The 16,280-nt window shown below is 40.1% G+C and overlaps 1 protein-coding gene across 1 annotated transcript in view; it reads left to right on the forward strand.

Annotated features, from left to right (window-relative positions):
• Nucleotides 1-5,786: 5,786 nt before the first annotated feature.
• Nucleotides 5,787-16,280, forward strand: part of nolo (no long nerve cord) — a 79,507-nt gene continuing 69,013 nt past the window's right edge. Inside the window, exon 1 of the mRNA XM_033379530.1 lies at nt 5,787-5,803. The gene's annotated coding sequence lies outside the window, so the exon portion shown is untranslated. The remainder of the gene's footprint in view (nt 5,804-16,280) is intronic.

A 16,280-nucleotide genomic window follows, 5' to 3' on the forward strand; every position in this document is an offset into this window, starting at 1 on the left:
GTATCTCTGACTTTTTTTCACTCATGTCTCCAGCTTCCACTCTCCCACTCCCGCTCTCTCCCTCTCTCTGGGTCTCTGTCGTTTCTGGCTCTTCAATTAGCGTAATTAACTCTGCTTTTTGAGTGTGTGTGAAAAATGACAAAAATGACCAACGCAATGGGAATCCTGCAGCTCTGTGCGAGAAAAGAGGGGCAAGAAAGCAAGCGAAAATCACTCTCTCCCTCTCTCTCTCTCTGTTTGTATAACGGTGGCAATGGCAGCATGCCAGTGGCATGAAAGGACGCATGAAACACGTGACATTTCATACAGAGTTCGTTTCAAAGGAGTAAGGGACACGGGCACGGGCACGCATTTGTACTCGTCGTAACGCGAATGTTGCAACAACAATCGCTTTTAACGGAAATCGAATATGTATGACGGATTCTCGCATAAGCGAATCAACAGATTGTGGATACATTTTACAGTTTTCAACGAAATTGAGTGCATTTTTGACGAGTGTGGATATTTGTATGAACCTATACATAAAACAGATAGAATTTTAAACACCATTTTTAATTAGTTAACAGAATTAGAGCTTTTAATGAATATCGCCACTGTGGGTTTTTGGAAATCTGCGCTAGACTCTGTTTATCTCAGATAAGTAAGTATATTTAATTTTTGTAATAAATATATTTTATATTTAAAATAAATAAATAAAAAATATATGCATATGTTTTCTATTTAAATTTAATATATTTCACGGTTAAATTAAATATATCTCATAGTTAAATTAAATATATTTCATTTTTTAAATCGCGTAGTTCATATTTTAAAAATAAATAAACAACAAAATATATATTTTCTACTAAAAATTAATATATTTTATATTTAAAATAAATACAAAAATATTTGTTTTCTATTTAAAATTCATATTTTTAATATTTAAAATAAATAAATGAAAATAAAAATATTTTCTATTTAAAATAAATATTATTCACAGTTAAATTAAATATATTTAATTTCATCATATATTTCTCAATATTTTAAAATAAATAAATAACAAAAAAATGTCTTTTCTTTTTAAAAGAAATATTTTTCATAGATAAATAAAATATATTTCATATTTAAAATAATTTTTATTCATAAAAAAAGACATTTTCATACTTAGATTTAATATCTTTCCTATAAATTTAATTTTTTTTTTATTTTAAAGGGTTTAATATATATATAAAATTTTTGTATTAAATAAAAATGAATTCTATTTATTTTCATTATGTTTATATTTAAAAAACGAATATTTTATTTAAATTGAATTTTTCCTCTAAGTGTATTCAAGCAGAGTTCTAATTTATGTGGTTTTAAAAATGTATGGCCTTAATTTAAAAACAAATTAAAGACTTCTTTATCTTCTGCTTTGGATGTCTCTTTATCATGAGGTTGCCCTCTGCAAAGGGCTACAAAATAACAGTAGAGTAAATGGATAAAAAGAACGCCCTCCTGAATGGGTAAAAGGTAGAAGAATAATCTCCCCCCCGAATGGCTAAAAGGCACAATAATGAACCCTGCTGAATGGCTGAGATCCAGTCTCAATTTGGCAATTTAGAATTGTTTTGTGGTGTGTGTGTGTGTGTGTTTGCGGTCGACATGGGAACGTGTCTGGAATTGAACTCGTATTTTGTGTTTTGTGCTTTGTATGTTTTTTTTTTCTAATGAAATCAAAGCGAGTGAATGCGGCAATCGAGTTTGAAGCTGAAAAAGGAGCCCGCCCCCCTGGTTTGGGGGGCGATGTGATGTGTGTACATGGGGGAAAGTGCACAAAGTTTATCGGGTATTAAATGCAGTTTCCAATCCTCATTCGTACAAGTTTTCGTCGAGTTACAACTTACTTGTAGCCCTGCAGTCCTGCCTGCGCTCATTGCTCATTGCTCATTGCTCACTTCGGTCCGTACTCACTTACTTCCGCCTTCTTCGGTGGGCAACGAGGCGTTGGATTTTTAGCCGAGTTCTGGAGAGCGAGAGAGGGGGTTGTGGGGGGTTGTGGGGGTTGTGGGGGCATCTGTAAGCTGTATTTAAAGTTTGCTTAAAGTTTTTAATTTAAATTGAAATGCTAGTGCCGGAGCGAAACGGTTGCGGCTGCCTCATTGCCTGCCACCTTGATTGACGCACTGAATGATTGCCGGGATGCTGCTGGCGTTGCCTGCTTGGGCTTTTTGCCCAAAAAGTTCGGGCTTTGAATTTATGCACCTGACACTTTCCAGCCAATAAATCGCGCCTCCGATTGGGTCTATAACCAGGGGATTCTCTGCCTTCGACTGGAACTGCCGCAGGCATTTCGGTTGAAGTCATTCAGAGTGGGAATCCATCAAACAAATTGATGGAAAAAGGTCTCTTAGAGCTAGAGTTTTACCAAGGAATTATCGTGTACACTTTATTCGCTTTCGCACTTGTATAAGAACTACGATCCAATAAAGTATGCATTCAAGACAAGTCACACATCGAAAATCTGCCTAATCCGGAGAAGATATTCAAAATTCACGTGTAGGATGGACTGGAGATGGGGAATTTCTCGAATGAATTGGGTTATTTCTAATACTTTTTTGGGACTATCTTGGGACTACATATGCAGCGAATTGATTGCCGCTTTGGAATCTTTCGGGATCAGGCTCTCGTCTGCAATCTTGAAATGTCCATGGCTCTCCTCCAGAATTCCCCACGCCAGGCCCCTCTCCAGGGAAATGGCCACCGCTTCGCACAGGTGTTCCACGTCGTTAAAGCGGGGATTATTCAGTTCGCACATCTCCATGATTACCTCGTTCTTGGAGGCCACGCCTACACTTTGGATGTGTGCCACAACATCCTCGGCCATAGACTGGCAGATACGAGTGCGACTTGTCGTGTTTTCGCTACTCATTTCGCACTAATTTACTGAAATTTCTATAAATTTGAATTCTACACAAAATATTGTTTGTTTTCGACTAGAAAATGGAATAGCCTGCGAGAGGAAATGAACTGCAAATTCCCAGAAAACTAGATGAAGAAAATGAACATCGAACAGAAGGAAATCGAGTGTCAAGACCCCATTCGAAGAGGTCCTTAAATACTCCCGACAGATAGGCCAAATGCATCTCATCAAGGATTCAGATAAAACATCTTCTTGGCCTCCGTTTGAGGTACTTGTTCCTCAATTCCCGCAACAAGAACCACTTGAAACTTTCTGTTTACCGTGACTGCCATTGCCCATTCCCCATTCCCCACTCGAATACCTATTCTGTTGTTTCTGCTGTAAGTGGGGTAGGGAGGGGGGGGAACTCCCTCCGAGGGGACTGCTGCAGTGGAGCTCTCAGCCATGTGTGAATGTTGTTTTATATTATTTTCTGTTGCTGTGTTTGCCTGCAAAAAAAAAGTTTTCTAGTTGTGAAAAAAGTTTTCAATGATGCCCTATGCACAGGGGTACTCCTGTTTCTGTGTGCCAGTAGGTGGTGTTTTTTCGTTGAAATTCTCGAGGGTATTCCGGACTTCGTTCAGTTCTTTCTCGACATTTGTATTAATTGTTGTCTCAAGTTTATTTTATTTTCAATTACAAATATATCTGTATTACATTTACTTTTGCTGGATTCCCATGACTGTAGCCGCAAGACAAACCTTTAAGATATTGGGCAAACCCCTGACCCATTGACCCGCAATCAATTTGTTTGCATTAAAGCGATCTCTCAACAGCCACGCCCACATCTCCCACGCAGACAACAGAGGAGACACTGCAGATCGAAGCTAAAGTTAAAGTCGAAACAAGACGTGATTTATCGGCCAGGCCGAGACACACACGAAGGCAGGCCAGCCGGTTCGGGCCAACCTTTTGTGGAGAGCCCCATAATTGCTGGTGGCTGGGGCTCTGCTCGAACTTTGACTTGCGGATGGGTCCGTCTCCGTCTGGGCCGAAATGGCCTCTAATGAATGGCTTTTGGCACGAAATGAGTTGTGTGACAGACAGGCAGGTGGGTCCATCTTTTGCAGAGAAGAAATTTCCATATCTGAGAACCTTTTTCGCCTGCTTGTTGAATAGATCTGTTCCAGTACCATTCCGCCCATAAATCTGTACTTCTTTACAAATGCATTCCATTATTTGAAGGAGAGGGGGAGCCCTGCGGTCAATGGCTTCCTTACGCCAGAAAAAATAGCCATGTTTATTTATAATATCTCACTATGATAGGGAGAAGTCCTGCCACGTCTTAACGAACACACAAATCATTTCTCAATCACGTCGTCAGCGGGTGAGAGGGAGGGGGAGGGAGAGTGCTTGAACAATTTGCAACGCGCGGACACGCAGTGCCCTGCCCCAACCGCCCCTTTGGCTGCCTTTCATTACATATTTATTTTCATGTTTATTTATTTTCCGTTTGGCTTTTGGCTGCCCCACTCCCCACACCACCCCCCTCTGTGGAGGTCCATCCATACTTAATGTGGATTTAAAATGCGTGCTCATGCAATTTCTCACACAAATCCTTTTATTGCACATTTGGCTTATGCCGGGGGTTTACGTACCAATTTCGTACGCCTTGTGGCCATGCCACGCCCCCCTATCTGGACCAGCCATCGCTTGAGGGCCAACAGCCAGCCGCCTACTTTATTGGTCACATAACAAAAGATTACAACCAACAGAGAAACACACAGAGACTCGAAAAGCAGAGAGCAAGAGAGGAAATGAGAGGAAGGCGGAAGCCCAAAATTCGTTTCGGACCTTGTCCGTACTACACCTCCTCCTCCTGCTCCTCCTCCTCCTCCTCCGCCTCCTCCTCCCTGGTGATAGGAATCTTTATGTCTACGTGGTTATAAAAATATGATGAGAATTTTATTTATATAATATTACAATTTTTGTTGGCTCTGCTCTCTTTTTGCTGGCATTTTGGTTTCTGGTTTGTTGATTGTGCGGGCGATTTTATTGCAGTGTCCCCCGAGTGCGGGTGACACAATGTTCGTTCCAATTTAATACTGAGCCGAAAATTAGAGAAAACTATAAGGTTCCTTCCCTAGTGGAGAAGCCAACAACTTTTTCAATAACGACACAGAAACATGTCAAAAAGCATAGTTGTTAGTTTTGGTTACTATAAATAGTGCCTCCCAGTATGTGCAGTATTTTATTTGTATATTTTTCTACAATTTTTACGCTACTTTTCTAGTATTTTCTGGTGTTGCACAATATTTTGTAGTCCTTGTAGTTCCTTCTTGTTTTGTAGTAACTACATATATTGTTCTAGCATGTCTAGTATTATTTCTAGTATTTTTAACAATTTTTTTAAGATTGTCTCTTGGAGTTTTACTTTTATTTTTCTAGTATTTGTATTTGTATATTTTTTCTAGTATTTTTATGATATTTTCAGATTTTTTTCTGGGTTTTAAAAGTAGTTTTGCTGGTATCTCTTCTAGTAGGTATATATATATATATATATATATTCTGGTAATTTTTTAGACTTTTTGTGTGTTTTGAGTGCTGCGATTTTCTAGCGTTTTCTAGTATTTTTTCTGATAGTTTCAGGTATTTTTCTAGTATATTTATAGGTAGCTTTGCTGGTATCTATTCTAGTATGTGTAGTATTAATTTAGAAATTTGCGAGGTATTTTTCAGTATATTTTCTGGTATTTTTCTGATATTTTCTAGTATTTTTCTAGTTTCTCTTCTAATATCGTTAAAATGCTGACATTCTTCTTTTTAAAAATAATCTTGTTTTTAAATTAACATATGCTCACATTTACTTGGTTTTTTTCAGGGCCCTCGGTCAAGGACACTCACACGTAAGATGTAATGGCTTCATGCAGTGCCTATCAAAATGCTAAGTGGGATTATTACAATAGCCAAGTCCTTGCTTGTTGGCCTATGCGAGAATGACCCATTTTAACGATTATATCACAATTGAAACTCCGGACATTTGACTTTCGCTGGCAAGGGCACTTTATTCCGACTTTTCCCCGTCCGAAAATAAAGGCTACAAAGAAGCATAAGATTGGCCCGATGGAAAACTGTGAAAAACCAGGCAGCTGGAAAAAAGAAATGTTTAATAAATTAAACGAAAAAAAAGTAAAGTAAAGGAAAGGAAAGGAAACAAGCAAATGTCGACAGCACAATGTTCATGAAAATTTCAAAGCGACGATAGACAGCGCTGAGAGCGAGAGTCCTCCTCCCAGCATCGCAACTCCCTTGAAGATTCCGTCCATATAGGAGCGGAATCTGTAGCATGTGCACGGAATGTTGATGGAGCGATGGCGGGGCGTCCAGGGGAGTCCCGGGCACGGCCACGAGCACGAGCACGAGCACGAGTAGTATCTGGGAAAGCTACCATCCATGCAGCGGAAAGAGCTCTTCAAATATTCAAAAGTCATTCCATTACTAAAATGACTTGAAAATGTTTCTGCCGCTCGCTGCATCGGAGTGAAACACAAGCGAAAGAGCATTGAATTCTTGTCTTTATTTTATTATTTCCAAACCCCCCCCCCCCCCCCCCTTCCCACCCTTCCCGCCCTGCTACTGCTGGCTGTCTGTTCTGCATTTGGTGTAAAAATTCAATGACATTTCCTTTGTAGCGAATGTGCCGGAGATGCTGACTCTGCTGCGATTTCAATATATGCTTAGCTGCCTGGCCCCGTCCTTTTTATACATACCGAATATTTTGGCAGCCTGACAGTCTGGGGCATCGAGTCTGCTCACTGGCTCCAAGGGAGTTGCAGCTGCCCCAAAAGAGGCGCCAGTTGGACGCCAAATGGAGGCCAAGAAGATGTTTTATCTGAATCCTTGATGAGATGCATTTGGCCTATCTGTCGGGAGTATTTAAGGACCTCTTCGAATGGGGTCTTGACACTCGATTTCCCGCTGTTCAATGCTCATTTTCTTCATCTAGTTTTCGGGGAATTGGCAGTTCATTTCCACTGGCAGGCTGTTCCATTTTCTAGTCGAAAACAAACAATCTTTTGTGTAGAAATTTCAGTAAATTAGTGCGAAATGAGCATCGAAAACACGACAAGTCGCACTCGTATCTGCCATTCTATGGCCGAGGATGTTGTGGCACACATCCAAAGTGTGGGCGTGGCCTCCAAGAACGAGGTAATCATGGAGATGTGCGAACTGAAGAATCCCCGCTTTAACGACGTGGAACACCTGTGCGAGGCGGTGGCCATTTCCCTGGAGAGGGGCCTGGCGTGGGGAATTCTGGAGGAGAGCCAAGGACATTTCCAGATTGCAGACGAGAGCCTGATCCAAAAAGATACCAAAGCGGCAATCAATTCGCTGCATATGTAGTCCCAAGATAGTCCCAAAAAAGTACTAGAAATAACCCAATTCACTCGAGAAATTCCCCTCTCCAGTCCATCCAACTCGTGAATTTTGAATAGCTTTCAGTTGTTCTGCATTGTCGGCACCCTGGTACAGACTCTGTGCGTTCTGAGATCCACAAGATCCTTGTGTATCTTTTCCACTAGCCTGGCAACGGACATGGCATCTCGGAACTGGTGCATCGAGTGCGGTAGTCGGTGTCCCACTTCTGGAGCCCGTTGTTGAGCTTCTCGCGTTCCTCCGGGTACAAGAAGTAGTCAGCCATTTCGAAGCAGATCCAAATTGTGTGAGCACTTCAAAAACATAAATATGTTTGATCTGAATTAGTGCTTTTCTTCCATCTAACAGCAAGATGCCACCTGAACCATCTCGTGCTCTCCAGGTGCTTCTTCCCCCTGGAGGGGGGTCTGCTCCAGCTTAGGCAGATTTTCGATGTGTGACTTGTTTTGAATGCATAGTGTATTGGTCATTTATATGGAAGTTCCTCTCTGACGGATCGTTTCAATTAAAATTAGAAATATGGATAATAAAGTGTACAATATTATCCCTTGGTATAACTGTTTCAGAAGTATTTTACTGGTGTTTTTAAGTCATTTTTTAATACAAATTATGTGCCAAGTATTATTCTAGTTTCTCAAGTAGTTATTATTTTGTAATTTGTTGCATTATCTAGTATTTTTGCAGTATTTTAATAGAATTTTTTATTTGAACTCATCTCATGATGTATACCTGATATTTATCAGCTGTTTTTTGGTATTTTACTAGTATATTTTCTAGTATTTTGTGGTATTTTTAGTATTTTTTTGTATTTATTGTTCAAACTCACATCGTAAGAATTTAACTGCCTTCTACTCCACTTAAAATCGAATTGAAATCCTTTTAGTCGTAATACCCATTGAATTTTTAACAAAGACCAGATCCAGCCTGTTTTCGGGTTCTTGAGTGTTTGAAGGACTTTGTGGCTCCTGTTGTTACCACAACACAACATCCTGGCGTAGAGTGTGCTCCTAGAGTACAAGTTTTTGTGTCGTTCGTCCCTGAAAGTGCGGTAATTGATGTCAAAATGTCAATTACCCAAAATGTTCTTAAAACATTTGGGTTCTTTGGGTTTGGGGAAGGCAAAATGGCACTCAAGGAGTGCCCAGCAAGAGGGGCCTGACAGGAGCCAAAGGATGGGGGGAAACAATGCCAAAATCGATGGCCTGGCCCCAAAAGTGTTTAATTGGCTTTGTGTGGCCCAAGCCACACATAAAAATACTCGGATTTACCGTCCAGTAAAATTTTCCAAAACTTAAATTTGCATACCGTTCCCCCCACCCCCCTTCAATCCTGCCTTTTTGTGAGGACTTGAAAATGAAAAACGACAAGGACAAAAGCCTAAATTGCAGTCCACAGTGAAAATAAGGATAAAGAAAAAAAAAAAACAAAACCAAAGACCTTCCTCCTTCCTCTCGGGTAAAAGAGGAATTTGTCTTCGAATGCGTTTCGCACAAACGGAATGGTCTTTCAATTTCATTTTTCATTTTCCTGAATTCATTAAACGTAATTACGTAATCACAAAAGGATCCAGAGAGAGAGAGAGTCCAGAGTCGAGAGTCCAGGTCCGAGGCATTCCCTTTGTTCCATGCCTCCGAAAGGCATTCAGTCGTCCGTTCGTTGGCTTTGGGCCATTGAAATCGGAATATTTAATTGATTAGGAAATGAGTTTGAGCCGCCGCGATTGCAGGCAGGAAGGCAGCCAGGCAGGAAGGCATCCTCCTTGGCTTTTGTGGCTTTCGAGATATTCCATTCAGCAGATGAATAATTAGCTGATCGTACGCATAAGCTTTTGAGTTTTTCCTTCAATCAGAAAAGGGTCGATGCTGGGAATATGAATTTGGTCGAGACCACTGTGGCCTCTCCAGGCGCTCCTGGCCCTTCCTTGGGCTCCTTGTATCTATGCCAAAAGCATATCTAATCATCACAAATGTGGTCCACTAAGGCATAAACAGGCTCTGGGTCTGGCGAGGGGCGGAGGGGGAGGGGTCAAGTAAGTGCCATATAAAACTCCCCCTCTTTGTCTCTGTGGATAAGAAACACTTTTAACCTGCAGGCCGGACAAGGACGCCCTCCCCCCTCCCCCCCTCCCCCCACTCAACACTTAAACAAATTGCCTACTAAACAATTTATCTCAATTCTCGACAAACAAAAACACACACAAAAAAGGAAAATCAATTCCAATTTTCCTAGCAATGCTCTGGCCCGTAATCAAATATAATTTTTAACTATTTACGAGTACATTGGCATACATTTCCCATATAAATTATTAACATTAATGCCCCGCACGGGCACTGCCACTCGACACCACCACACGATGCCACTGGGAGGCAGGGGGGGTATAAATAATACGAACCCATAAGCGAAATGAAAGTGCCTCAAACTCGAGCTCCTCCCCCCCCCAACGCCCTCCGCAATAATTGAGTGATCATAAATATGTGAGCATCGGCTTTGCCAATACTCGTGCTCGGTTTTTCCTTTGTTGGGGGCGGGCTTTTCCCTCCCTTTTCTATTGTGAGTCGTCGCAAAAGATTAGCTCTGGCCTAATGGGGGAGTGGAGTGGAGTCTGCAGGGACATTAATGGGTGTATCCCCATGGCTGTGGCTTCCCCCACCGCCACAAAAGTCAACACTTGGCCAGGCCCCTCCTGCATGAATATTTCAAGACGCCAGCTTGGCCGCAGAACAACTTTTGTCGCAGTTTTTATGCGGTTTCTGATTTTTGCGATTTTTGGGGCCACAGGCTATCCAGGAAATCTTTCAGGGGATACTTTGGATACATATGTGAACCATTTGTGCTATAATTTGAATGGATTTAATGAAGTTATAATTTTGGGATTTCCTGGATAAAATTCTTAAGAAAAGGTCCCTTACGTTCCAGTGTGTTTTTGGGAATATTTTCAAGCGAGTTTATTGGGGGGTAAGGCAACAATTTAAACAGATTTAATAAACATATAAATGGCTTCTGTTAGTTCATCAAAGTGTTGTATTTTTTAGAGCAATTCTTAAGAAAAGGTCCCTTAGATTTCAGGGTTTTTTTAATGAATATTTCTTGGGGGGCAGTTTAAGCCAATAATTTAAATATATTTAATTAATACACTAAGTATTTTTATTTGTTAACAAAATTGTTGTATTTTCAGAGCCATTCTTAAGAAAATATCATAGGGCTTACCGAGAATTTTTAGGAATACAAGTTCCAAGTTTGCAAGTAAATCTCTTGGGAATACTTGTAAATTTATACATTAATTTAAACAGATTTAATTAAAATACAAAGGGTTTTTATTAGTTGAAAAAAATCGTGGTTTTGTAGAGCTATTCTTAAGAAAATATCACAGGGCTTTTCTAGGACTCAAATATTTCCTAGGAATATTTCCAAGTTAATTTCTTGGGAATACTTTTAGATTTATACATTAATTAAGCTAAAAAGTGTTTTTAATAGTTGAAAAAAATAGTGGTTTTGTAGTTATTCTTAAGAACATATCACAGTTCTTTTCTAGGACTCGAATTTTTAGGAATATTTCCAAGGAAATTTCTTGCGAGTACTAGATAGATTTATGCAATAATTTAAACAAATTTTATGGCCACATAAATAGCTTCTATTAGTTCATATAATTTTGGTTTTTTGCAAAGAAATTCCTAAGAAAAGATTCCTAGATTTCAGGGCCTTTCTAGATCTCAAATTTTTGGGAATATTTCCAAGCGAATTTGACTTTAAAACATGCCCGTTTTAAATATATTTAATTGCTTCTATTTGTATATCAAAATTGTTGATTTTTTTTAGCGATCTTCCTAAGAAAAGTTCCCTTAAATTCCACCTAAAATGCTTTTCTCAAAAACTTTCCCAAGCTGAAACCCTGAGACTCGAACCTCTAGTTAGTCACATCTAAAAATACTTAAGGCACAGACACGATTCTCCAGCGAGACTGCAATTAATTATGGAATCAATAAATAAATTTAAATACGCAGAGAATTTCGGCTGAGCTTGAGGTTTGCCCTTTTCCCCACCTGAAAAGTTATACAGAGGAAACTCTACGAATTTTTCTCGAATCGAAAACTTTCAGCATTTCCATTTAACATGGATTTTTGCTTCCTCTGGCTGGGGATGGGCTTGTGGCATGATTCTTAATGCAGTTTCCTTGTTATCTGCCTGCATTTGAATGCCGACGACTGTCTGGGAGGTTTGCCGCGAGAGATGCGACGGGGCATGCAATGTGTGGCATGAGGCAGGCGGCACTGGCCTCTGCCTCCTACCTCCTACCTCCAGGCAATTAGTCAAATTTCATTGGGCTTGACTTGGTTGCGGCCTTTGTTTTTATTTTATTTGTTGATTTTATTTAATATTCAGGCCAGAGGAAGGGGCACACTCGAAGACCGGTTTGACCTGACCTTTCCTTGCCCCGCCCCTGCTCCTGCCCTGCCCCTGCCCTGCCCCTGCCCTTCCTTTTCAAGGGTCCCACTCGTGCGTTGCGTATCTAAATCTTAATTGTTTGAAACCCTTTTTTTGTAGGGGGGGATAAGGATAACTGCTTACAAATTGTTGAGAGCATATTTTCCCCAAAGAGTGTGTCTGCAGGTGATGAAAGCAATATGTTTCCATCTGTTCAGAGTCTGTGGGGTCCTCCCTCCCCTCCCCTTTGTGTTGATTTTGCTGAAGTGTTTGTCCATCGCTGGGGTCAGGTAAAAGGTTTTAATTGGTCATGGGTCACAGCATTGTTCGGGTGCCTCGAATTCGAATTCAAATTCGTTTTGGTTTTTGGTTTTTCTTCTGGGCATAATGAAAAGTTATGTGATCATTTCTGGCTACTCATCATCGGAGCCTTTTCGGGGGTGCTTTCTTCTTTTGATTTTTTGTTTATTTTATGGCTATAATTATTACAAGGGGGGGGGGGGGACTTACGATGCATTAAGATATCTTTAAGGGGATTTAAAATGATTTTCCAAATAATGTAATAATAGAAAATGTTGATTAGTTCTTTTTATTCTTTTGTGGTTTTTATGGGGGAATTTATTGGTCTTTTTATGTAATTTTTCAATACAGAAAATGCACAAAAATTAAATTATAATAAATATAATCATGTAGAGGCATTCAACCGAATGTTGCATGTGTGTGTTTTGATGGAGAAATCAAGCCATCTATGGACAGCTTTAAAATGCCAACAATTGCCACACTTTTTGTGGCTGTTGTTGCTGCTGTTGCACAATTATGTGTTTGCATTGGCAGCAGCCAAACAGAACAGCCATCAGCAGGGTCCATCAGCAGGGGGCGGAGCCGGGCTGGTTGTGGGGCAAAAGTGCACTCGATCGAAAAGTTTTCATTATGTTCCATGCCACGTAGCCGTTCGTTGCTGCCACGGATCCCTTGGAAGCAGAAGCAGCAGAGGCTATCAACGCTTCAGTTCATTTATTTGCAGAATGTACCACCAATGAACGAGTCGATGTGTATCGTGCAGCGTGTGGCATGCCCCTCCGTGTCTGTATCTGTGTCTGCCATTCAGTCAACTATTTAGCACTTGCACAGTGGGGTAAATTGTCCTACGCACAGAGCCATGAAATTGAATTGCCATAGTCCATAGTCCACCGGCAAAAAAAAACAAAAAAAGAATGGCAGCCAGAAAAATGCTGAAAAATGGCAGAATAAATAGAGGAAAATGTGGCCATGAATAAAGGGATACCCTACGTAAGACGGAGGTATTTATGGATATTTTTGGGCGATACTTTTCATATTTCTACACTTAAAGAAAACCCATGGATTTTTGAGTTCTTTTAAGGTGCATTTCCCAGACCTCATTTGCCAGCTAAACCCCTCTCAATCCCCTATAAATTTATAGAGTATACCCAACAGTATATATAAATAAATGAAAAAAGCAACCATCCATCCATTCATCCATTCATTCATTCATTGTAGGGGGCATAAAGCCAGCTATTAGGCGCGTCATTTGTAAGCCGATTATAAACAAAAATAAAAGAAATTGAAACAGAAACAAAGCTTCGAAGGCAATGGCTTTTTTCACAATCAATTCTGCTGCTTTTAAGGATAATAATTATTATAATTATTGAAGCCTGTCGAAAAAGGAGACTGGCAACCCATTTTCCATTTCCCTACCCCCCTCCCTCAGCCCCTCTGTATTTCTGTGACTGGGCCTAAATGACACTTGCATTTTAACCTAGTTTGTGGGCCATAATTTCCATAATTTTCCATAATTTTTCCCTCCATTGAAAATTGATTTTCAATATGCCCTGATTTTTGGCATCATTTTTATTCAATGTTTTATTCATTGAATGGATGGATGTCTGGGGGCCTGTCGAGTGTTAATGGAAGTGTGAATTTTGATGCGGATTTGGGGGAAGTCCGGCTAAAGGGAAGGCAAATAAATAGTGGACTTTTCCGGAATAGTTTTCCCCACAAATTATTTGTTATATTTTCTAATTACTTGGCATAATTTCCCCATCTTCCACTCCCCTAAAGCCCTGAATTTTGAAACAATTTCCTACGTTTGTGGCACCACAAAAGAAAATCCCAGAGAATTCCCATGGCCCCACATTCGACGGGGTTCGTGTTGGCGTTAATAGGCTTACCTTAAAAAAAAAAAGCAACATAAATCCAATGGATGCGAAAAATATGTTAAGAGATTGATTCTGGTGCTGTGTGATTGGAATAGAAAGCGCGTTGACAAAAGTCCACTTTTTATCGCCCTTTTTATCCCCCACTCCCTTCGGTGGGGGACCCCCAGCATCGCTTGCATTTCTTCAAGCAAACAAATTTTTTTTTAAGCGCATTAGAAATAAATTGAAATGTGGTCAGAGGTAAATATTTCGAGCAGTAGGGAAAACCTTCAAAGAGTATCTAGATCTTTGAGAGTCCAAGAAGGGCTTAAAGAAGAGAATGGAAATGGCTGTACTTTTATCTTTCATATGTATTTGTATTTCTTCTATGTATTACATATGTATGTACATTATTTATTATTAATTATTTGTATTTTAATATTTATATCCCCTTTTTTCTTTATAATAGCTTATTGCAGGATGTACCCCTCTGTTGATCTGCCCCAATAAATGGCCCCAATAAACTGCTGAGACAATTTGCATCGATTGATGTTCGATTTTGAGTACTCCATAGATTTTGCAGAAAAAGACCTGTTGAATGCTGAAGAAGATTTCGACAGATTGAATGGAACTGAATATTTAAAAGCGAATGGAAATGGAAATATGTATATTCATTGAATTTTTCAATTCTCAGATTCTTAAACGGAAAAACACTTCATTCGACTCTTCGGAGCCTCTTCTATTTATTTCCTCAAAAAACTTTCAGAATATTGCAACAACAATTGAGCAACATTTTGGGCAACATCCAACTCACAACATCTTGAGTTTGCAACATGCTGAGTACAAAAAAGAAAACAAAGAACTTCACCCCTTCAAATGATACATGTTGATAAGCATGTTCTTTTCAATAAATATTGAGCAACACGCTCAGTCCGCAGTCAGCAGCAAGATGCATACTTTCCCCTCATGGAGGGGAAATATCGTTAGCAACAAGCTGGGCAGCATAGCTGCTGTGCTGGGGCAGTACTTAGAACTTGTTCCTGGCAATAATGTTGGCGAAAATGATGGTAGGAGTGTTGTGTTACATATGTTGCCGTTACGTTGACCTTCAGATTTGAATTTCTCGTCTTTTCAATTCCTATGACAAGTTGTCCTCTCTCGATCTCCATCGAGCGGTAGTCTTTATATTCACAACAGAATACAAAAATATTGAGTCCATAAAGAATCCATTCTTTTCGGGATATAACAAAAACGAGGTGGAACGTTGTGAGTTGCTGCGGACACCGCAACTCTACGGTTATACCCGATACTAAGTCAGTATGGCTCTCCTCCGGCAGACGCCGCTAATATTTAACGACACGACAAAGAGTGCGTGCGAGAGAGACAGAAAATCAGTCTGAGCTACGCGCTGCGTAGCCACTGCAAATTGATTTGTTCCTTTTGGCTATAAAAATGATCTGATCTGATCCAGATTCACTAATCTGATAGATATGGTCATTATCTATGATTCTGCGTTCTTAGTTTTTTCAAATTTGCAATATTGTGGATGCAACAGATTTTCGTCCTTTGTGGGGGCGGAAGGGGGTGGGTCGAAATTTTGAGATATACGTTTTATAGTGACATCTTAAAGGAGTGTGTGTACCAAATTTGGTTACTCTAGCCTTAATAGTCTCTGAGATTTGTGGTTGCCTCAGATTTTCGTCCTTTGCGGGGGCGGAAGGGGGTGTGGCGAAATTTGGACAGGAAACGGTCAAGGTCCGATATCACAGGAGTGTGGATACCAAATTTGGTTGCTCTGGCTTTTATAGGTTCTGAGATCCTTGAACTCATATTTTGCAATTGGCAAAACCGACCATGAAACCTGTGTGTTAGAGTGAGACAGAGCGAGAAAGAGTGATATTGTTTTCGTGATTCTGGCTGTAATAATTATATGATCTGGTTCAGATTTTGCACTCTAGAAGATATAGTCATCTTCTACGATTCTGCGTTTTTAGTTTTTTCGTATCGTCGAAATTGTGGATGCCACAGATTTTCGCCCTTTGTGGGGGCGGAAGTGGGCGGGGCAAAGTTTTGAAATATTTTTGGAGCAGTGACATATCACAGAAGTCTGGATCCAAAACATCGTTGCTCTAGCTCTTATAGTCTTTGAGCATTAGGCGCTGAAGGGGACGGACAGACGGACAGACGGACAGACGGACGGACGGACAGACGGACAGACGGACAGACGGACAGACAGACATGGCTCAATCGACTCGGCTATTGATGCTGATCAAGAATATATATACTTTATAGGGTCGGAAACGATTCCTTCTGGACGTTACACACATCCACTTTTACCACAAATCTAATATACCCCAATACTCATTTTGAGTATCGGGTATAAAAATACATAGTAAACAAAAGTT

Source organism: Drosophila pseudoobscura, chromosome 4 (genome assembly GCF_009870125.1).
Source record: "Drosophila pseudoobscura strain MV-25-SWS-2005 chromosome 4, UCI_Dpse_MV25, whole genome shotgun sequence".
Classification (NCBI taxonomy): domain Eukaryota; kingdom Metazoa; phylum Arthropoda; class Insecta; order Diptera; family Drosophilidae; genus Drosophila; species Drosophila pseudoobscura.